Source organism: Carassius gibelio, chromosome A8, assembly GCF_023724105.1.
Source record: "Carassius gibelio isolate Cgi1373 ecotype wild population from Czech Republic chromosome A8, carGib1.2-hapl.c, whole genome shotgun sequence".
Taxonomy (NCBI): Eukaryota; Metazoa; Chordata; class Actinopteri; order Cypriniformes; family Cyprinidae; genus Carassius; species Carassius gibelio.
The window spans coordinates 9788904-9813913 of record NC_068378.1 but is presented as its reverse complement, the minus strand read 5'-3'; the positions used below and the strand labels follow the sequence as shown (position 1 = coordinate 9813913).

Sequence of the window (25010 nt, the reverse complement as noted above, 5' to 3'; positions counted from 1 at the left end):
TTTACAAAGTGTCACGCTGACCCCATATCACACTATAATCAGATTAATGTATCAATATAATTGATCATACAACTGCAACATTATGTACCCATGGGGAACAGGAAGTTTGTCAGCTCAATACTTTCAAAATCCTGTTTAGCTCAAGGGACCATTAGAGCTCTTGAAACAGATTCTAAAAGCTTCCCGAGAACCAATACAGAGTGGCATAGAGGATATCAATATAAGCATAATGATAAAAGACTGTTACAAAATATGACTGCTGCAAAATACACCTTTCAGATTTCAGCACTCTCTAAAATTTTTGTAATGTCAGATCCATATGTTTTCATCTGTTGATGAAGAGTCTTTTTTCCTCCATGAGTGCCTGTCATAAATACTGGGGTTATAAAACTCCATAGTCAAGATATTACTCGCACAGGGGCTGTATTGAAAGACCCTAGCTAACTGCCTGTTTGACTGCTTGGTAATCAGGCCAGATTTGCTAAAGGGCATTCGAACACACATAATCATGTTTGCAAACATATAAGCAAAGGGAAGATTACATTATGTTGATTTTATTAATGAAAACAGACAGATTTGTGTATTTTTGTACATGTAATACAGGGCTAAGGTTATGTGCGGGTTGTTTAAAAAATATGACATTTTTGTGTTCAAAATTGTGTGTGTGTGTGTGTGTGTGTGTGTGTGTGTGTGTGTGTGTGACCCACCATCTGTAATCTGTTCTTTTAAGATGTAATCACTGTCTCAAGTAAAGGGCTCATGGAAGCACTAATCTTGGCATTGATAGAGAAGATTCTAGGCCTATTCAGATGTAAAACCAGATTTGACCCTCCCCTTCTTGAACAAAAATGTTTAATCTCTCACAATATCTATTTTTCTTTTGTCATCTTTCCCCTGCAAGTATCTGATTCAGGCTTCCCTGGTGAAGTTCACTCCTCTCTGAAGCACATTTCTTCATCTTACCCCTGCATGAGGATTTTTTTTTCTGCTGTTGATATACCATCTTTCTCTTTCTTTAAGCCTTGTTGCTCTTGCCACTTGATCACCGTTGCATTAAATCTCAGTCTGTCCATGACCAGCTTTCCTCTTTACAGCTCACATCAGTCACTGCCTTTTTCTCTTCTCTTCTCTTCTCTTCTCTTCTCTTCTCTTCTCTTCTCTTCTCTTCTCTTCTCTGGAGGGTGTGCTGGGAAATAATGCTTCAGTTCCAAAATTCTTTACTTGTTTTCTTTATTTCTTCATTTGTCTAAAGGTTTTCTTATTTTGTTAAGTTAGATTTTGGTTTGTGTCGTTTTCAAATATAAATGGCTTCCAGGTGAGCGTGCACCATCTCCTTCACTCCGCCATGGTGTCAGGTGTGTGCCGGAACAGGGAGTTATGGTGGAAAGTGTGCTATTAGCAGGAGGAGAACAAATCGGTTGCGAAAATATATCTTTCGGCGTCAAGGATGAACAAAGCGGTTGTTGTTTTTCTTAAAGAGGAGCTACTTGTTGCACAACTTATTGAGAGTGGCTTTGTGATTAATGAAGGATTTTGTCCAATCCTCCCTTTGGCCATGTTAACATCTGAGGTAATTATTTTGAATGTGCCGCCGTTCATTCCCGATGAAGTTATTGAGAGAGAACTTGTTAGGTTTGGAAGAATCGCGAGCCAATTAAAAATCATATCGCTGTGTTGTAAAGTTTGGAATTGAAACATGTGATGTCGTTTCAATGGCAAGTCTTCATGTTTTTAAAAGAGCCAACGCTGGACATATCGTTTCGGGTCATGGATGAAGGTAAGCCGTTTATGATTTATGCTTCTACAGCTGGATAAGTGTTTTGAGTGCGGTGATGTAGGCCACAAGTGAACTGCTTGTCCTCCCTGCTTGTAATGTAGTATCTGATGTAAATGAGCTGACTGGAGACAATAGTCAAATAGAACGGAAACGGTAACTGAACAGGCTGTAGCTGAAGTACGTGAGAGTGATAATGAAGGAATTGTGGTTCAGGAAAATGCAGTACAAGATGAAAGTCAGTCTATAGTTGTACAAAATGATATGGATGATAATTTTTTGAGTCTTGAGACTGCAAGCACTAGCAAAGTTGTAATGTTTAATCAGAAAATGGAATGTACTGTAGAAGGTCTACTAGAGGATGAAAATAAGGCAGATGAGGATACATTCTCTCAAATGTCAGGTTTTTCTGAAGCATGTTGTCAAATGGAAAATGGAAACGTTTTTGGATGAGACATTTGGAAGAGCAGTAGAAATTAGTGACTTTTTCAGATACTGAGAAATTTGTGAAATCTGTGGTTAAATTACAGCGTACTGTTGGGTTTGATGAACTGAATGAAAAAAAAGAGATTTAGATTGAGGAAACTGCCTACAAAATTAAGAAATTGTAAAGGTTTGTCTCTAAAAAAATAGGAAAATGACTTTGATGCACTGGGTGTTTTTCCTGTCCTGTATTCCTGTCTTTTCCTCTTTTATGAACATGGGGCAAATGAGAATAGACTCTTTTAATATAAATGGAGTAAGAGATCAAAATAAAAGAGCAATATTATCAGAATTTGTGAAAATTAGGAAAATAGATATTGTTATGTTACAGGAGACTCATTCTTATAGGTCTAATGAAACAGATTGGGGTTTATGGTGGGTGGGAAAATATGCACACAGTCATGGTTTTAGTACAAGTGCTGGAGTTGCTGTTCTGTTTTCAAACTTTTTAACTGTTGAAATATTCAAAATTGAAGAAGTAGAAGCTGAAAGGGTGTTATTTGTCCATGCAGGGGTTCAAAGAATAACATTTTTATTTATTAATGTCTATGCACCAAATGTTGGGTCAGAGTGGATCGAGTTATTTTTAAAGATAAAAAGTTATATTTCAAAATATGATAAAGGTGTTAGCATAGTTATGGTGGGAGACTGGAATAGCACTGAAAATTTTAATGTTAATAGGAATAGTAAAGAACCACATTTTCAATCAGGTGTAGTGCTATCTAAAGTGTTTCAAGAGCATGATTTAAATGATGACTGGAGAAATAGGAATGAAGTGATAAAACAGTATACTTGGATTAAAGCATATAATAATTAAGTTAAAGGGGCTAGATTAGATAGGTTTTATATGAGTAAGTTTTTTAATCATAGAGTGATGGATGCTGCCATTATTCCTAGTGGTTTTTCAGACAATCATATGATAACTATATACATATATATATATATATATATATATATTGATAAATTATATATATATATAATTTTAAAATGACAATAATGCTGTGAACTATTTATATATATATATATATTTATTTATTTATTTATTTATAAAAATAGATCACAGCATTATTGTCATTTTAAAATTATGTCACGCTGTCAGTCTCTGTTCCCTGGGTGTCCCCTAGTGAGCTCACTTCTCCTTAGGCACTTCACCATAGGCACTTTAATTCCGCTAGTCTGGTCATGTCGTCACAGTAATTGCACTCCAATTAAATCGCACAGGTGTTGACTATCCTCAGTCATTAGTCTCCCTATATAGAGCTGTCTTTCTCTGTCATCTGTATGGAGTCCTTACCCTATGTGTGAGTTGTGCTTGTCTTGCGAGTCTTCTCGTTACCTTCTTGTTCATTCGTGTTCTTATCCGTTTCATCCGGTTCCCTTTTTGTTTGGTTTGTCTCTCAAGACAGTTTTATTTTGTATTTAACCTGTTTGTGCAATAAACCTTACCTGCAATTGGATCTTACCCTCTCCTTGTGTTTTTCCCATAACCCAACCGTCACAGAAGGACTCCATCATGCCTAGATCCAGCGGTGTGAGATTTTGAATCGGTTCCCCAGCCACCATGGAGGAACGGAGGGGGAGATTCCGGAACTTAACCACCCTTCATCAAAAGGGAAGTGAGGTGGGTGGCCTGGCGCAATTGTTTTGGACTTTGGCAGTCGGGTTAGGTTACAATGATGCAGCACTAAAGGATTTGTTTAATAATTGCCTGGATGATCCTTTACCTCAATGGGAGATGAAGGGGTTGGAGATCCTGGACTTTTGGGGGTTTACCGATTACCTGCACCATCGTGCTCCGTGGGATGCAACAACCACACCAGAGTTTCCAGACAAGACTGCTACCAGCCCAGCGCCACAGCACAAGATGGCCGAATCTACACCTGTGTTGCTAGACAAGATGGCTGACTCAACGCCTGAGTCTTCCGTCAAGGTGCCACCGACTCGCCATCATAGAGGGCGGAGGAGGAGGAGACAGGCATCTACCGTTAATCAAAGCCCGGAGGACGGTCCCAAGCAGCCCGCTGTCGTCCCGGAGGACATTCCCGAGCAGGACGCTGCCGTCCAGGAGGACGTTCCCGAGTAGGCCGCCGCCATCCCCGAGGCGGTGCCCGATGCTGTTCCGTAGGCCGAGGCGGTGTCCGATGCTGTTCCGGAGGCCGAGGTGGAGCCCGATGCAGTTCCCGAGGCGGTGCCCGATGCTGTTTGAGAGGTCGAGGCGGAGCCCGATGCAGTTCCCGAGGCGGAGCTCGATGCTGTTCGAGAGGTCGAGGCGGAGCCCGATGCAGTTCCCGAGGCGGAGCCCGATGCTGTTCGAGAGGTCGAGGCAATGCCCGATGCAGTTCCCGAGGCGGTGCCCGATGCTGTTCCCGAGGAGGTGCTCGATGCTGTTCGAGAGGTCGAGGCGGAGCCCTATGCAGTTCCCGAGGCAGAGCCCGATGCAGGTCCCGAGGAGGTGCTCGATGCTGTTCGAGAGGTCGAGGCGGAGCCCGATGCAGTTCCCGAGGCAATGCCCGATGCAGTTCGAGAGGCCGAGGCGGAGCCCGATGCTGTTCCCGAGGCGGAGCCCGATGCAGTTCGAGAGGTCGAGGCGGTGCCCGATGCAGTTCCCGAGGCGGAGCCCGATGCAGTTCCCGAGGCGGAGCCCGATGCAGTTCGAGAGGTCGAGGCAATGCCCGATGCAGAGCCCGATGCAGGTCCCGAGGAGGTGCTCGATGCTGTTCGAGAGGCCGAGGCGGAGCCCGATGCTGTTCCCGAGGCGGAGCCCGATGCAGTTCGAGAGGTCGAGGCGGAGCCCGATGCAGTTCGAGAGGTCGAGGCGGTGCCCGATGCAGTTCCCGAGGCGGAGCCCGATGCTGTTCGAGAGGTCGAGGCAATGCCCGAGGCTGTTCCCGAGGAGGTGCTCGATGCTGTTCCCGAGGAGGTGCCCGATGCTGTTCGGGAGGTCGAGGCGGAGCCCGATGCTGTTCCCGAGGCGGAGCCCGATGCTGTTCGGGAGGTCGAGGCGGAGCCCGATGCTGTTCCCGAGGCGGAGCCCGATGCTGTTCGAGAGGTCGAGGCGGAGCCCGAGGCTGTTCCCGAGGCGGAGCCCGAGGCTGTTCCCGAGGCGGTGCTCGATGCTGTTCCCGAGGCGGAGCCCGATGCTGTTCCCGAGGCGGTGCTTGACACCATTCCCGATGCAGTGTCCGAGTTAGCTCCCGATGCCTTGACCGAGGCGGTGCCCGATGCCTTGACCGGGACAGTCACCGGTTACCCTCCAGAACCTAGTCAAGTCACTGGGTGGCCGGCTGCTCCATCCTGGGGGACTCTGGCGGTGACCACGAGGATGTGGTGGTCGTCGTCCGCTCCGCCCTGGAGGGCTCTGGCCTTGACCACACGGCTATGGTGGTCATCTGCTCCGCCCTGGGGGGCGCCTCAACATGCCCTTTATGGACTTCTGTTTTGTGTTTTTTGAGTTCTGTGATGTTCCTGTCTGTTCCCCTTAGTTTTTCTGGCCCTCCATCCCTCCCCCTGAACCTCCTCCATTCCTCCTCCCTCCTGGTTCTCCCTGTTTTATGTTACATTTCTGGTGTTTGTCCCCCATGTGTTCCTTTTCCGGCCCTCCGTCCCTCCCCTTTTTTTTTTTTTTTTTTTTTTTTTTTTTCTCCGCCGGTCCACCACCCTCCTGGACTCCTTGTTTTGTGTTACACCTTCCTGTCTCTGCCTTTCCATCCCGTCTGGTTGTTCCGTCTCTGTTTTCTTCCATTTTACCTGGTTGTCCTGTCTCTGTCTCTCCATTCCACCTGGTTGTTTGTCTGTTTTCTGACCCTCCATCCCTCCCCCTAGTCCGCCTCCGCTTCACCTCCCTCCTACCTCTTTTTCTGTTGGGGTTTCAGGTGGAGCATCTGGTAGCTGCTCCGTAGGGGAGGGGGTAATGTCACGCTGTCAGTCTCTGTTTCCTGGGTGTCCCCTAGTGAGCTCACTTCTCCTTAGGCACTTCACCATAGGCACTTTAATTCCGCTAGTCTGGTCATGTCGTCACAGTAATTGCACTCCAATTAAATCGCACAAGTGTTGACTATCCTCAGTCATTAGTCTCCCTATATAGAGCTGTCTTTCTCTGTCATCTGTATGGAGTCCTTACCCTATGTGTGAGTTGTGCTTGTCTCGCGAGTCTTCTCGTTACCTTCTTGTTCATTCGTGTTCTTATCCGTTTCATCCGGTTCCCTTTTTGTTTGGTTTGTCTCAAGACAGTTTTATTTTGTATTTAACCTGTTTGTGCAATAAACCTTACCTGCAATTGGATCTTACCCTCTCCTTGTGTTTTTCCCATAACCCAACCGTCACAAATTATAGATACTGTGCAAAAATTGCAATCTGAAATAGAAGAAATAGAAAAGATGATGGATAATGAAGAAGGGATTAGTAAAAGTAATGATTTAAGTAAGAAGTTTGAAAATTGAAACCTCTTTTATAAGAGCAAGTTAAAAATGCTTTGGTCACGTTTTTGTTCTGTTAAAGATATGGATGCTCCTAGTGCCTATTTTTTTTTTTTTTTGTTAACTGGAGAGAAATGTGGTGCAGCATAATCCTATGCTTTATCTAAAATATCCAGATGGGACAATTATGGACAATCCAGATGAAATGAGAAAACTTGCTGTTGGTTTTTATTCTGGTCTTTTTAATACTAAACAATGTGATGAGGAGAGTGTTGTGGACATCGGCCAAGATCTTCCTAAGTTGCAACTTAAACAGAGAAAAAATCTGGACCGTGACATTACAAGAGCTCACATATGCAGTTGAGCAACTTTCAGTGGGACGTTCGCCTGGTATTGACAGGATAACTACAGACTTTTATCACCATTTCTGGAATGTTTTGGGTCAAGATTTTTATGAAGTCACAAAAGTGTGTTTTCAAAATGGCTTTCTTTCAAGTAGCTGCCGAAGAGCAGTATTGTCATACTGTACCTAAAAAAGGGGATTTAGGATTTTTAAAAAACTGGAGACCGGTTTCACTTTTATGTGCAGATTATAACATTTTGGCAAAATGTTTAGCGAATAGGCTGAAAAGAAACAATTATTCATAGTGATCAGATGTATTGTGTACCTGAACGGTCTATTATGGATAATCTTTTTTCTTTTAAAATATGTTGTTGATTTGAGTTGTAAAGAGAATATTAACATGGGTTTTTTGTCTATAGAGCAAGAAAAACCCTTTGATAGGGTCGACCATGGATATCTTTTTAGTGCTTTGAGTTCTTTTGGTTTTGGTGAAAAGTTTATATCTTGGGTAAAACTGTTATATCAAGAGGTTTCCGTTCTAGTGAAGGTGGGAGGTGGATTGAGTGCGTCAGCCCCTGTAAAAAGGGGAATTAGGCAAGGATTGTCACAGTGTCTGGTTTGTGTTCCCTGGGTAACCACTAGATGTCCTCTTTCCCCACGATCTCTGTCTAATCATTGCACTCAGCTGTCACTGGTCATTTATCATTGCACTCAGCCAATTCCCCATTAGCATTGTCATTTCCCTGTGTTTTTATACCCTGTCTGTTTTAGTATGTGTCACAGAGTCCTTGTAGTTTTCATGAATATTCTAGTCTTGTTCTTGCCCGTGTGTTTAGTGTCTATTCATGTTTGATTTGTTACTTTGGTTTTGACCCCTGCCTGGACTGATTACGATTTGGATTACCCCAATAAAAGCATACCTGCATTTGGATCTCTCTCTCACTGTGTTTTCTGGATCGCGATCGTGACAGAAGGACTCCGTCACACACAAGATCCAGCGGTATGTCTGTTGATGTTTCTTCCCCAGCCACCGAGCGGGAGAGAAGGAGTCGGTTTGAGGGAACCCGCCTGGTCGTGTTTCGCGGGACCAGGGGAGGTCGCCGAGGAGTGAGTGGTCGAGAGGAGGTTCAGCATCGCTCTCCACCATGGCCCCCCTTTGACCCGGGGCTCGTGTGAGACGGATCGGAGCCGCCGTCTCACCATGGCAGAAAAGCACACGTCTGCGAGAAAGCACACGTCTGCCGAGCCAGTGCCACTGCCCATGATGGCCGCCAGCCCAGCGCCACGAGGCAAGATGGAGGCCAGCCCAGCGCCACAGCACAAGATGGCCGCCAGCCCAGAGCCACTGCGCAGAATGGCCACCGGCCCAGCGCCGCTGCCCAGGATGGCCACCAGCCCAGCGCCACGAGGCAAGATGGACGCCAACCCAGCGCCACAGCACAAAGTGGTCGCCAGCCCAGCGCCACGATGCAAGATGGCAGCTAAATCATTTTTTGATTATTTCTCTATGCTGTCCAAAATCCTAGAGATTCCAAAGACTGTTCACGTCACGTCTGCTGAGCCAGCGCCACAGTACAAGATGGCCGCCAACCCAGCGCCACTGCACAAGGTGGCCGCCCACCCAGAGCCACTGCACAAGGTGGCCGCCAGCCCGGAACCACTGCAGAGGATGGCAGCTACAGTGGGCTTTCCAGAGTCGAGTCAGGTCCCCGTTGACTTTCCAGAGTCGAGTCAGGTTCCCGTGGACCCTCCAGAGTCGAGTCAGGTTCCCGTGGACCCTCCAGAGTCGAGTCAGGTTCCCGTTGGCCTTCCAGAGTCAGGGCTAGTCACCGTCGACACTCCGGAGTCAAGCCAAGTCACTGGTGAAATTCATGGACAAAGGCAAATCACCAGTGTTCTTCATGGGCAAGATCAAGTCACCGACTATCTTCATTGGCAAAGGCAAGTCACCATTGACTTGACAGGAGTTTTCATCGATCATCATAACTGCTGTTTACATCCCTCCACAAGCAGACACTGGCTTGGCTATGTCTGAGCTTCACGATGCGCTCAGCGGCAACATCAACAAACATCCTGACGCTGCTATTATCATTGCTGGGGACTTTAACAAAGCCAAACTCAGGCAAGTCATGCCTAATTTTTATCAACATGTATCCTGTCCAACCAGAGGACCGAATACACTGGATCATTGCTACACTCAGTTTAAGAATGCCTACAAAGCACGCTCACTACCGGCTTTCGGCAAATCGGACCATGCCGCCATTTTCCTCACACCGGAATATAAACAACAGCTCGTTCAAGATCCCCCGGTGCAGAGGGTGGTGACGCGATGGTCCGACCAATCAGAAGCAACGTTACAGGCGGCTCTTGATGACGTAGACTGGGACATGTTTCGCTATGCTCTCCGGCGCGCAGTAAGAGCTGCCAAACACAGACACAGGGAACGCATAGAGTCACATTTCCAGCTAAATGACTCCCGACGCATGTGGCAAGGACTAAGGACCATCTGTGACTTTGGAAATAAATCCTCTGCAGAGGTGAGAGCAGATCCGTCGCTGGCTGACGAGCTAAACACTTTCTACGGCCGCTTCGAAAGCAATCGAAGCAGTGCGAGTCTGCCGATCAGCGCGTCAGGAAGCAGCAGTCAGAGCAGCGATCATCATGTGATCACCATGCCGGAGGACGAGGTTCGAAGGGCACTAAAGCGAGTGAATGTAAGAAAAGCAGCTGGACCTGATGGGATTTCTGGCCGTGTTCTGCGGTCCTGCGCTGATCAGCTCGCTGGTTTGTTTACATCCATTTTTAACGAGTCTCTTGCTACATCGGTGGTTCCTGCCTCATTCAAAAAATCAGTCATCATCCCTGTGCCTAAAAACAATAAACCCTCTTGTCTGAATGACTATCGTCCAGGTGCCCTCACATCAATAGTCATGAAGGTCTTTGAGGGACTGGTTAAAAACGTCATCTGCTCCTCCATCCCGGTTACTTTGGACCCTCTTCAGTTTGCTTATCGCCCAAACAGATCCACAGATGATGCCATCTCTCACATCCTGCACTCTTCTCTCACACACATCGACAGCAATAACAGGAACTATGTAAGGCTGCTATTTATTGACTATAGCTCAGCTTTTAATACTATAGTCCCCATAAAGCTAGCTTCCAAACTCATAGACCTCGGACTGAATTCTTCACTCTGCGACTGGATCCTTGATTTCCTCACCGGCAGACCTCAAGTGGTGAAACTAGGCCAGTACACCTCCAGCTCCATCACCCTGAACGTAGGAGCCCCACAGGGCTGTGTCCTGAGTCCCCTGCTCTACTCTCTTTACACACATGACTGCGTGTCTTCGCACAGCTCCACATCTATAATCAAATTTGCTGATGATACTGTGGTTCTGGGCCTCATTCACAACAATAATGAGACCGCATACTTGGATGAGATAGAGAAATTGACATCATGGTGCCAGGACAACTGTCTCTCTCTGAATGTGAGCAAAACTAAAGAACTGATTGTGGACTTCAGGAAGAGACAGCAGCAGCCCTATACTCCTCTTATGATCAGCGGGACCCCTGTGGAGAGGGTGAGCAGCTTCAAGTACCTTGGTGTAAACATCTCGGAGGACCTCACTTGGACAACTCACATTCAAACACAGGTCAATAAAGCCAGGCAAAGACTGTACCATCTGCGACAGCTGAGGAAATTCAGGGTCTCACCAGCAATCCTGAAAACTTTCTATTCTGGGGCTATAGAAAGTGTATTGACTCAGTGTATCTCAGTGTGGTATGGGAACAGCTCCAGTCAAGACTGCAAAGCCCTGCAGAGAGTTGTGCGCTTAGCTGAGCGCATTTCAGGGTCTGCTCTCCCCTCTCTGCAGGACATCTACCTCAAACGCTGCAGAAGTAGATCTGCAAAAATCATCAAAGACTACACCCACCCCATTAATCATATTTTCACTTTGCTGCCATCTGGTAAGCGCTTCCGTAGCCTTATGGCAAAAACTGAGAGACTCAGGAGGAGTTTCTTCCCCCAGGCCATCAGGCTCTTAAACTCTAAACCAGCTTCTTAACATCCTCATGCCTCCACTTAATGTTCACTTTATCTTTTTACTATATTCACTACCTCACATAGACACACTGACAGTGTCGCCCTGTTTTGCACATTTGCTTCTTGTACATTCCTGGGTATCTTAATATTTAAGACTACAGTTTACACTCATGCACATTATTTTGCGTTCTATATTTAATTCTACAATATACATTTTTTATATTTTATTCTTATATTTTTATTGTTTACTTTTATTTCATTCTTACATAGCTTTATTTATGTATATTTTAATCTGTGTTGTTTTCTTTAATATTGCACTGTCCATGGAGTGGACCTGACTCACATTTCACTGCTGGTTATATATGCTATATAATTTTGTATGTGACGAATAAAAATCTTGAATCTTGAATCTTGAATCATTGATCTTCATGAACAAATGCAAGTCACCAATGATCTTCATGAACAAATGCAAGTCAGCAATGATCTTAATGAGCAGAGTCAGACCACCAATGATCTTCATGAGCAAATTCAAGTCAGCATTGATCTTCTGGAATCCAGTCTAAACACCATGGGATTACCAGAGTCTCCCCACATCTCTGTGGAACTACCAGAGCCTCCCCACGTCTCTGCTGAACTACCAGAGCCTCTCCACGTCTCTGCTGAACTACTAGAGCCTCTCCTCGTCTCGGCTGAACTACCAGAGTCTCTCCTCGCCTCTGCGGAACTTCCAGAGCCTCATCACGTATCAGCCGAACTCTCTGAGCGCTAGACTGATCCTGTCGTGGCCACGGAGGCTACCCTTAACTTGTTCATGTTCTCTGTTTCAGACTTGCCTAACCAGACTTGCTTTCCTGTTAATCCGACCACACGGATGTGGTGGTCTTCTGCTCCGCCCTGGGGGGCTTCTGTCTCGACCGCACGGATGTGGTGGTCTTCTGCTCCGCCCTGGGGGGCTTCTGTTTCGACCACACGGATGTGGTGGTCTTCTACTCCGCCCTGGGGGGCATCTGTCTTGACCACACGGACGTGGTGGTCTTCTGCTCCGCTCTGGGGGGCTTCTGTCTTGACCACACGGACGTGGTGGTCCTCTGCACCACCCGGGTGGGCCTCTGTCTCGACCACACGGATATGGTGGTCTTCTGCTCCATCCTGGAATCCTGCCCGGTCGGCACTGTCCTGGGTCCCTGAACACCCTGACCCACCCTGTTCACTTCCTGTCCCTGTTCCCCTCTGTGAGCCTGGCCCTCCGTCCCTCCCCCTGATCCTCCGCCGGTCCACCTCCCTCCTGGGCTCCCTGTTTTTGTGTTTGCACTTCTGGTCTCTGTTTCCCCAATTTACATGTTCCTCTTGTCTCTGTTTTCCCCATTTTACCTGGCCCTCCGTCCCTCCCCCTGAGCCTCCACCTGTCCACCTCCCTCCTGGTCTCCTTGTAGTTTTCACGACTATTCTAGTCTTGTTCTTGCCCGTGTGTTTAGTGTCTGTTCATGTTTGATTTGTTACTTTGGTTTTGACCCGTCTGGACTGATTACGATTTGAATTACCCCAATATAAGCATACCTGGATCTCTCTCTTCCTGTGTTTTCTGGATCGCGATCATGACAAGGATGCCCACTATCTGGCCAACTATATAGCATTGTCATTGAACCACTAATTAAGACGAATTAGAAGAGATCTTAAAGGCTTTTTAATACCAAATGATTTTAATTGTAATAAAATTGTATTATCTGCTTATGCAGACAATGTTACTGTTTTTATAAATGGACAAGAAGATGTCACCAATCTTACAAAGAATCTAGAGGTATATGAAAAGGCATCTACTGCAAAAGTTAATTGGAGTAAGTGCAAAGGATATGCAATATGTCAATGGCTAAATCAAAGGCTTCCAGATTTACCGGGAGGGTTAAAGTGGGGGAGAGAAGGTTTTAAAGCTTTGGGTGTTTTTTTTAGGTTCTTCTAGGTTTCAAGAAAAAAATTGGGAGGAAATGCTGGAGAAGGTGGTGGCCCGATTATGTAGGTGGCGATGGCTATTACCACACATCTTATAAGGGGAGAGTTTTGGTCATAAATAATTTGGCTGCGTCCACATTATGGCACAAGTTAATGGTGGTTGAACCACCAGAAGAACTGGTGACTTCCATACAAAAGAGATTAGTGGATTTTTTCTTAGATGGCAAACACTGGATTTGTGCTGCACAACTCTATTTGCCTCCTTGTGAAGGAGGACAGGGATTGATAGAAATCAAGTGCAGAATTCAAGCGTCCTGATTTTTTTTTTTTTTTCAGCTCAAAAACTTGTGTAGAAAAGACTTGGCTTGGACTCTGCTGGTGCAATCTTGCAAAGAGTAGAAGGGTTGAATTATGATCTGCATCTTTTTTGGATAAAAATTCAAGAGATGGACTTATCAGAGATAACATCTTTTTATAAATCTGTGTTAGAAGCATGGGCAAAAACTTTCAAGACTGAAAGAGTCTTTGAAATCCCTAAATACTTGGTGTTGGAGGAGCCACTGTTCTATAATCCAGTAGCTCATGGAATACTGATGTCTTCAAAGAGTGTACAAGAGAACATGCTGAGACAAAACCGTACAAAATTAAATGATTTGGTCGGTTCGGAGGGATGGAAGACTGCGGAGGAGATTATGCTTTTCACGAGACTGCGATCACGATGCCTGGCTATCGGTTTTTTGGAGGTTTGGAGGTTTTTTTTGCCAGGACATTATAGAGAACTTATACAAAGAGAGGATCTGAATGAACAGAATGACGTTCCACCTCAGAAACTGCTTATTTCGTCAACTTGTGACACCAGTGTGTTGGAAGACCATCCTATAGAGGGCTCTGAATTTTTTGAGACATGGACAGTTGATGAAATGTCTAAAAAGGTTTTATATAACCTATGTGTTAAGACTGTTCATAAAGAGGCACTGAAAGAGTGGCAGCCATTGAAATGGATAAGGAGTTTTGGGCCAAACTTTCCCTTGAGAGATCAGTGGAGGTCTCTGTATAAGTCTCCAATAGAGAGGCGGACTGGGGATTTGCAGTGGAGGCTTATTAACAGGGAAATAGCTACAAACAGATATGTGTCACCTTAATCCAGCAGTAAGAGGGTTTTGTGGTGAAGAAGAAACTGTGGAACATTTGTTTTTGAATTGTAAACAATTGGAAGAGCTTTTTAAAGTTTTGACGGAATGGTTTAGAGCTTTTGGTGAAGCTTTTTCAGAATGTGTTTGTAGGCGGTGTAAAATACAGAATGTCAAAAAATATAATTTTTGGTTTCTTAAACTATGTTTTAGGCACAGCAAAACTGTCCATTTGGAAGACCACGAAAAATAAACGACTATTTTATGTTTTAATATTAACTTTTGATTAGAATTATGTTGTTATAAACTAACATCTAATTCCTATTTTTAAATACTAGATGCTTGCTTTATATTATGTTTGTGCAAAATAAACATGTGTAAACAGTAAAGTGACAGTAAAGACAATTACTATATAATATTACAAATATTTCTAATTAATTCTGTTCATTAAAAAATCTAGAAATAAATGTTTTCACAAAAAAAATTGTTTTCAACATTGACAATAATAAGAACCATTAATAAAAATTAAACAGCAAATCAGCATATTAAAATGATTTCTGAAGGATTATGTGACACTGAAGCCTGGAGTAATGATGCTGAAAATGTAGTGTTCTGATCATTGGAATAAATTACATTTTAAATATATTCAGATAGAAAACAGTTATTTTAATAATATTTCACTATATTTCTATTTTTACTTTATTTTTGAATCAATAAATGCAGTCTTGGTGAGTCTGGTGAGAAAAACATTTAAAAACCTTAATTATTCCAAACTTTTGACCACCAGTGAATATCATAAATCATTATATACAGTTAAAGCTGCATTAGGTAACTTTTGTAAAAATATATTTTTTACATATTTGTTAAACCTGTCATTATGTCCTGACAGTAGAATATGAGACAGATAATCTGTGAAAAAATCAAGCTCCTCTGGCTCCTCCCAGTGGTCCTATTGCCATTTGCAGAAACACACTGCTCCCGGTAAGAAACAACCAATCAGAGCTGTCCGTAACTTTTTTTGTGTTCAAAATTTACAAAATATATATAATAAGCGAGTACACCATGAATCCATTTTCCAAACCGTGTTTTTAGCTTGTCCTGAATCACTAGGGTACACCTATAATAAGTGTTTATATTCTGACTATTTTAGATCACTTCGGGGGTACCGCGGTGGAGTAACCCAGTTCCTTTGTGATTCTTCATAGACATAAACAGAGAGAAGTAGCTCCAGCTACAATGTTCTTCCGCAAGATGCAAGCAGTTCTGTTTATTAACCACTAGAGCGTCAACAGTTACCGACTGCAGCTTTAATATGAACTTTTTTAGGCCATCTACTTTGGAGCTGTTACTGTTGTCCCTCAATAAATGTATCTATGTTTCGTAAAGTACATTAAGTCCACTCTTAGCCCTCTCTGACAATCCCCTGAAACATCTGTTCAAGACCAACATTTAACACTCCAAACCAAATCAATCCATTTGACCTCTGAAGGCCAAAGTACTAGTGAAACATCCATCCCAAATCATCTCCTGTCACTGTTGAGAACCTCACAGTATTTTGGTAGAGGGTATATCAGAGTGAGCTTGACATCAATCATGTCTATTTGCGAGTCCTTTTTCAATTATCCATCAAACAACCCTGACATTTCACATAATGAATGTAATCTTTGAAATGTCATGCACATACACAAACACATACAGATAATGCCAGAGAACCATACTGAGAATATTAAATGACCAAGTAGTGGTGAAAACACGTGTGTCTAGAATTAACAATCACCAAGTGCCAAATGTAAGGAATGATGGGATAGAGAAATGTCATTGGCTTATATTGAGGAAATGGTGCCATTTGTGGTCCATTTACATTTCTCAGAAAATGCTGAATTATCTTTTCAACTCTTTTTTTATTCTTAACGTTCCTTATTTTTTAAATAATGGTTTGATCTGTCTGGCATTATATTTGATGGAGTGGCTTTCTATGACAGTGTTAAATTATACTTTGGGGTTGGAATATTGACTATTGATTCTATTGATTACTGACTTGTTGTGATAAGGTCTATTAAGAAAAGAGCAGGTTTTGTGACTGTAAAAAAAAAAAATTCCCCTGTATTTTCTATTAACAAACCATTCCTGAATACTTCAAAAGCCTTACCACAGCATTTAGGAAGATAGACCGATGAAAACCCCAGATGAGGTTTCTCATCTGTCAAATGACATCAAACATTTCTAATTATTCTCACAGCATTTAAATTTTGAAAAGACTAGTCTAAATTATGAAGATTCACTCATTTAATCAAAACAATCACTGAGCAGCAGTTTATCTTTCCTGCCTCACAGCCTCCTAATTTATGACCAGCTGTAATGCAGCTGTGACACGTGTCACGTCCTGCACAATAAAATATGAGCATGACTACAGATTAAATTTATCATGGTGATTCCTAATGGGCCTCTTGACAGATTATTTCCTTAATATGGAAATAATATTATTTAAACTAATATACTTAAATGTGAACTGAATATAATGTTGTCACTGTTGTCACACTAAAAAGATGACACTTAATTGCATGTTAAGTCTAATTAAATGAAAATGTATGTATAGTTAAAACTGATATAAAATGCAATTAGTTGAACTTTAAAGTAGTTTTTTGACCCACTTGAGAAAGACTTAACTTATGTCATTTCATAATTTACAAAAGTTTTATTGTTCTTGAAATATGGTTAAAATGTACAGCCTAAAGTACTGACATGTACTGAAAACTAAAATATACTTGAATGCTATTTCTGTTGAAAATTGTAACATTGTTAAACAATTAAACATTATTATTTAACATTTATACAATGTACAAATATATTTATTTTAAATATAATACTGAACACTGGGGTTAAAATTATAATCAAGTACTTTACATGTGCTTTATTATGTTAGTCAATACATCAAAAATTACAGTGTGAAATTTTAGTGTACTTCTGTAATAGTGTATCTTTAAATCATGACATACAATTACAAATAAATCTAAAGTGAAAAAAGTGACGTGACATACAGCCAAGTATGGTGACCCCTTCTCAGAATTTGTGCTCTGTATTTAACACATCACACTGTGCACACACACACTGTGAACACACACCCAGAGCAGTGGGCAGCCATTTATGTGCCTTGCTCAAGGGCACCTCAGTCATGGTATTTCCGGCCCGAGACTCGAACCCACAACCTTAGGAGTCAAACTCTCTAACCACTAGGCCAAAATTTCCCCACTCATGATTTAATACATATATTAATATAATTTGACATTATTACACAGTGCATTTAAAAAAAAAAAAAGTGTACTAATAAACATATTCATAAAAGTGAACTCTCTTTAAAAGGGAGAGTTAAAGGTAGAGATGGACCGGTTGACCGGCCATAAATCAGAACCAGCCGGTTTTTGCTTAAAATATGTGATCAGCAATCGGCCGGTTTTGGGTCTTTTTTCGGCTGCTTTTTCCGGAAGTGTGCCCGCAAGCACAGACTACATTGTAATCATTCGCCATCATGTCAGTTGTGTGGAATTGGTTGCACTTTATTTTACAGTGTGTGTACTAACATGTACTTATAGTGTACTTACAGTGTATTTATCGAAGAAAATTCTGGTAACACGAGGTAACTACAATGGGGTAGGGTTAGGTTTAGGGGTAGGTTCAGGGTTAGTACCTAGTTATTACATAGTTATTGTAATTACTATAATAAGTACACAGTATGTACATGAGCAACAGGACTGTAAAATAAAGTGCTACTGTGGAATTATTTCGAAATCTGTGCACAGGACAAGCGCTGGAAGTGCAGAGCTACACATCTGAGGCACAGATAACAGGAAGCGAACAGCCGACTGCACAAAATAAGAGTCCCTTTCCTGTTCTCACTGAAGCTGCGCGAGCTTACTGTACCTGCCCGCGCCCTGCACAAGCGGAGACAATGCAGGGACAAAACTGAAATCCTTTTTTTTTTTTTTTGTAAAGTAGAAATTGAAAAGCCAGAAGTAAACGTCAGTTCTTTATAGGATGGTTATTTTTATTTTACCTTAAAATTACATCAACTTAATTTGATTTAAAAATTTAAAATCACCTGCTGTAGCACACTTAAGTGTTTCATTCATCCAATCAAAAAAATTAGGGTAATGATTCACATCTATATTTTTTTTTTCCTTTGGCTCAAGTAAAAAAAAAAAAAAAAAAAAAAAAAAAAAAATATATATATATATATATATATATATATTATTTTAACCTTTTTTTGACCATTTTTTTAATTTAAAACCAAATTTAAAAACTAAAACAAATACTGAATGCTGATTAAGAAACATCTTATTGAATGTGTGTTGATTGTGTTTTTTGATTGTAGAACTATGCATTTATTGCCTTTAATTTCACATGGTTACAGTTAATCTTCATTTAAAGGTGCCATCTGTAATGTTTGGCAAAAAAAATCAAGTCATACTCCACATTCCATAACAGATGGGGGCAGTATGCCTCAATAAAGTGAATTGGTCTAACGAGAAACGGCATAGTCTCTATGCTCCGCCCCTACTTTCACAACAACACTACAGCCATAGCCGAAGCCTAACTGTGCGTTCACACCGCCGGCGTCTAGAGCGTCAAAAATCGCTCTTGCCGCTCTGCTCACGACGCTGCAGAAAGATTTGTGAGCGCTCAGACGCTCTAACGTAGATCGAATGCTTATTTTGTATTTAAAGCAGCCGCAAAGCAAACAAGCTTGTTGATCTCGTGCAGACTAACCACAAGGAGTTATAACCTCATTAAATATTGTTGTGGACGAAATATTAGGATCCTTTACTTAAAATGAACAATCTCATACACCTTGGTCCACGTATCACTTTTAATTTATTTTTTTATGTCCCTGTAGGCAAACAGGGACACATCATAGATTAATACAAACGCTTTATTCTGCTTGGGAACTAATGTGCCATCTCTCAAGCATTCACCGTGAGATGCACGCAGTTGACTCTTTTCACACGCTTTCACGCCACACGTCAATTTTTTCACGCACAGAAAAACCACGAAGCAAAGAGGACACGGAGACCAACAGACTAGACAGTGCAGGTTAGTTATGATAATAGGGCTGTGCAAAAAATCGAATGCGATTTTCATGCACCTCTCATCAGTAAAGACGCTCCTGTAATTAGAAGTATATCTCCAGCATGTGCATTCAGATCAGGGTTGCCAGGTTTTCACAACAAATCCTGCCCAGTTGCTTCTTAAAACTAGTCCAAAACTAGCCCAATCGCGTTTCCGGGAGGTTCCCCGATAAAAATTGCTGCCCGGATTAAAATATAAATTTTTGGGAAGGGTTTCCCTGGTAAAATTAGCATTTTAGGGGCAAAATATCACATTATTGGTATTGGGATTGCTTCAAACCGCGGACATGAAAAACAACCGCAGACTTGGCAACACTGGTTCAGGTGGAGCGGCAGTAACTGCACAGAGCCTTAGTCTACCGACAACTAACACAAAATCGCTTTCAAAATCGACAAAGAATCGCCTGCGATTTTAACATCGATGTTGTGTAGATTGTCAGTGAATTACGGCTCTGTGTAGTAAATGCCAACCAGTGTTGCCAAGTCTGTGGTGGTTGTTTTTCATGTCCGCTGGTCACAGCGACACCAATACAAATAACGTGATATTTAGCCCCTAAAATGCGAATTATACCAAGGCAACCCTGCTAAAAAAAACTATATTTTAACCCCGGGAAGCAATGTTTTATCGGGGAATCTTCTGGAAGCGAGATTGGGCTAGTTTTGAGAAGCAACTGGGCAGAATTTGTTGAGAAAACCTGGCAATCCTGATCTGAACACACGTACTGGAGATATACTCCTAATTACAGGAGCGTCTTTACTGATGAGATGTACATGAGTAAAGACATGCACAGCCCTATATAATAAAATGGGTAACGTTAAGTTATAGCTAGCTAATTATCAAACGCAGCTACGGTTAGCCATCGCTAACATTAGCACGTTTTTCGAACAGCCTTCGATACATTTCTATGTTATAACTTCCCGAAAACAAATACACAAACATATAAAACAAACTTCTAGTGAAATACTAACAGCATCTAACTTGCAAGTTCAGAGTCGAACCTCATTTCTTTCAGGTCCATCAGTTGTCTCCAGCGATTAAAAGCAGTGTAAAAGCGATGTTTACTCTGGTATTCTTATCGGATCTGATTTGTGATTCCGAGCGCGGTTGTTTCCCTGTAGCGGGTGTTGGTCTCTTGCCAAGGGCTGCAGCTATCCTTCCGCTCTCTTCTCTGAATTGAAAGTAGTGAGCTGTACTTTCCACACGATTGACATCAGGTCCAGGTACGCCCTGCGAGTTATTCGTGTATTGTAGGTTGGCTGGTGGTAATGTCGCCTGCATACCGCCTCCCACGGCCGAAACTGGTATTACGACACCTGTCGGGCCGGGGCTAGTAATGCTAATCCTAATTAAGGTTGATATCTCTGCAGCACTATAACTTGACATTTTTTTAATGACATCATCGCCCTTATTTCTTCTCATTTTTTTGATGCGTGTAGGTCATGTTATGGATATTTTTACCTCAATTTCTGCATATGGCACCTTTAAGGCCAGTTCTCTGTAGTTTCAACCCAATTCAAAAACAAAAACTAAAGCCTGATTTCTGTACCATCTATGTTTGTATTGAATGTAGGCTACTTATTGTGCAGTTTCTGCTGTTAATTTCAGATGGTTACGGTTACTGTTTTCAATAGCCAAAAGCCAGTTTGGCATATTAAATACCAAATAAATATCTTGTTTATGCACACTTTCCTTCTTTCTTGTTTGTTGCTTAAAGAAAAAAATATATAGGTATCAAATAGGTATCGGAATCGGCCAGTTTGCTTGTAAAAAATCGGTATCGAAATCGGCCATGAAAAATCATGATCGTGCCATCCCTAGTTAAAGGGATAGTTCACCCAAAAATGGAAATTGTTGGTAACCAAACAGTTGCTGGTAGCCATTGACTTAGTATTTCATAGTATTGTTATGGAATTATTATTATTATTATTATTATGGACGTCAGTGGCTAATAGCAACTGTTTGGTTACCCACAATCTTCTAAGAAATATCTTCTTTGGTGTTCAACAGAAGAAAGAATCATGCAGATTTGGAATGACTTGAGGGTAAGTAAATTATTATTTTGGGGTATATGACTATTAATTTTGGGGTGAACTATACCTTTAGGTACACTTAAGTGGATTTTTATTTTATTAACATTATATTTTCTACAATTCTACAAGTACAATTTTTAAATATACTGTTATTTAAAGTAATTTGTAATTTTGAAGTGCACTACAAATGTACTGTACATTCAATACAATTAAGCAGACTTTGTTTACACAATAGTAAGCAGCCATTTGTTCCTCTTTCCCTCTGTCACAAACATTAGGTCCATCATTTTGAATAGATATCAACAAAGCATAGACATACAAATAAATACATCACAAATAGCCCACACTATACAAGACTAGTTAACATAATCTTCACGCATACATATGTTTGTTTTGTGTGTTCACAATAAGAGTTCCCTATAATAACAGTGCTCTACTGCTATTGCACCACCGAGTTAGTGTTTTGTCATTTTTAGGGCTGAAACGATTCCTAGAGTAACTCGAGTAACTCGATTACAAAAAATGACCGAGGCAAATTCCTCTGCCTCTAAGCCTCTTATAATTTATTTTGAATCTCACGTCAGGTTCTTTCGCAATGATTTTTTTTAATGTGACACAACGCGTTTAAGTCACCCGCAAAGCGGAAGGAGACACAAGTGCTGCGTCCGAGATCGCAAACTGCAAGGAGTCAGCGATTTTGATTTGAGGGCGCGGGCAAACGTAAAAAGAGAAAGTCGTGGTGTGTGTCCATTGCAAGATAGAGCTGGCATACCACAACTAGGGCCCTATGATTTCCGCGATGCAGAAAACGCGGAGGGAATCGGGGAATTGACCGTTTGATTTGAGTAAAACTAGCCTCACATCACATACACAGAACTGTAAAGGTACGTCAACCCGTCAAAATAAAAGTCCTGTTTAGTTTAAAAACATGTATTTGCCAGATATGTTCAGCAGAATGTACATAGCCTACTACTAAAAAAAAGGTTTTTAAGGTTTAATCAAACAACATTTCTTCCATGTTTTATTTTTTATAGTAAATCCTCTTTGTTTACCAAAAAGTTAAGTTTGCTTAATTTTCAATAATTAAAAGATAAATTAAATTAATGTTTTATGTGTTTAATGTTTAATGTGCATCTCAGAAAATGCTTTATTTAAAACCTCAACTTAATGGCACTTAAAAGCACTTAATGGGCTAGTTGCATATCTCCGTCATCTTGGATTTCCGGTCTTGCGAGTCTGTGCGTAGATATTTCCGGTTGTGCTAAAAGTCAGTGCAGAGAACCGGAGAAGTCCAAATATTACCTTCTATATGTTAACAGGATTTATAATATCACTTCAAATGCAAATAAGATATACACTGCTATGATCACTATACTATAAATGTTAACTGAGCCAGTGGATTTGAAACTTGTGTATGTTTGGGTCTGGTGAAATACACTAATGTTCACTATACTGTTTATGAAATGAAAGTTGAACTCATGGTGTGTATACACAGCTACATAATGTATTTGTATCTTACCAAATATGTAAATGTACAAATTACTTATTTCTCAAAAATGTTTGCATTATTATTATTATTATTTTTTTATTTATTAAATATTTACTTCGTGAGACGTGGGCTGCGATTTATCTTCAGAAGTATCCATTTCTCAATTGTACACATACATCAGTCTGTTTCATCGTTATTTTCACAACATATTTTATTATTTTACACAGTAAAAAATACATGACTACTTTTTATATCTGTTTAATCTGATAATTAATGCAAAAGAATAACAATATACATGGCTGCTCATCATAGACAGATGATTTATGCTGCAGATCTTTTCACAAAGATCTTACATAACAGTCAGAACAAAACCAGCTCTTCGAAAATGAAAAGTATTGCATATTTGAGTGGTTTGTGTTTGAAAGAAGAAATCCCTGTGGACCTGACCTGACGCTGATCGGCATAATCAACAGAAGAATAAAGCAATCTCCGTGTTGTATCTTGATGAATTTCCACACAGAGGTACGCAAAATGTAGGGAGGATGTTTCCCCATATTTTTGATATACCACTATCCGCTGTTAAATTTGAAAATCATTAATTATATACATCTAGCCAAGTTTCGTATGTAAGTTTCCCTTACAGTCAATGCGAGCGTCGCAAGACCGGAAGTAAGTATGCACACACTCGCGTCACTGAAGCTCACCGACGCCATCTTGTGCACCTAGCCCATTCATCTGTCAACTTTATTGTCATTGTTCACAGTACAAGTACAGACAGAGAAACAACGGGTACTAATTAAATGTTTATTTTTGATGTATGCATTGCATTCTATGCATTTAAAAAATAAAAAATAAAAAATTTCTAAAAAAGGAAACTTAGTTGTTAATTTTAAGAGACCCAGGAGTCTTATTTTCTCTTGCATAATTAATATTGCACTTCAATTAAGCAAAAACACATTTTATCCGATTACTCGATTAATCGATGGAATTTTTGGTAGAATACTCGATTACTAAAATATTCGATAGCTACAGCCCTAGTCATTTTTAAAGTGATCATATGTGACTTTCTATTCATACGTCACACTGAGAGATCCTGAGGGGAGGCTATGACGACAACAACAACAACAACAACATTGAAACAAATCCTAAAGGCCCAATAATAATGATATATTGTTCATTTCTACTACATTTCACCATTAAAACCACCGGTGTTATATCACAATATGATATTCCAAACCTCACCTAAGCTCACATCTGTTAATATATCAGTGCTTCAAGGGCAACTAAGCAATTGTTCATTATTTCATAATAGCGTCAGTTAATAAAAAATAAAAAAAAGTATCTACTGACCATCTGGAACTATTTTTAAATTAATGGATAACAGGCAGAAATGCAATCATGTTTGTGTACATTTTAAATGAGAAGAGAAGAGAAGAGAAGAGAAGAGAAGAGAAGAGAAGAGAAGAGAAGAGAAGAGAAGAGAAGAGAAGAGAAGAGGTCTCATGGGACAGTTGTCCTCAGTGAGTTTGCAGTGACTGATTTGAGCTGTAAAGAGGAGAGCTGGCCAAGGACAGACTGAGATTTAAGGCGACAGTGATTAAGTGGCAAGAGCAACAAGCCTTAAAGAAATGGAGAGATGGTATATCAGTGCAAAAAAAAAACACGCTCATGTAGGGGTAGATGAAGAAATGTGCTTCAGAGAGGAGTGAACTGAAAACAGAGATGGATGTTAAGAATGAAGGAGATTAGGGGGAGGTGTAGGCAAGAACAACAGGTCCAGCTGTGTAAAAACACAGATACTGAAATGTGAATATAAAATGGTCCACACATGGGAAGAGTGCACATACATGATCATAAATCACAGAAATAAAGCAGCATTATAGGTGGACCTTGATTATGAAAAACAAAACTCAAAGTCTACAACTGGCATCTTAAATCTCCTCAGTCTTCGTAATCTTCTACATTTTAATTTTTTGAGATTTCCCATATTTCTCAGTGTTGAAATCCACTGCACCACAAGCTCGTAAACATCTCAAATGTATTTCTTTAAAGAGTATTTAATGTTGAGCCATTAATGAGTGACTTTCATTTTATTGTTCGATGATGAACACATTTTTGAATTTCTGAATTAAAATTTTAATATAGGGACATAAAGTCAGAATATCATGATGTTAAAATCCTGCTTAGATAATAAAGAACATGTAAATAAAAAGCTCATTAAAAAGGCTCA

The 25010-nt window shown here is 41.1% G+C and overlaps 1 pseudogene; it reads right to left on the bottom strand.

The window, feature by feature from the left end:
- LOC128018115 (transmembrane protein 132D-like) overlaps positions 1–25010 on the bottom strand; it is a 114268-nt pseudogene that overhangs the window by 70526 nt on the left and 18732 nt on the right.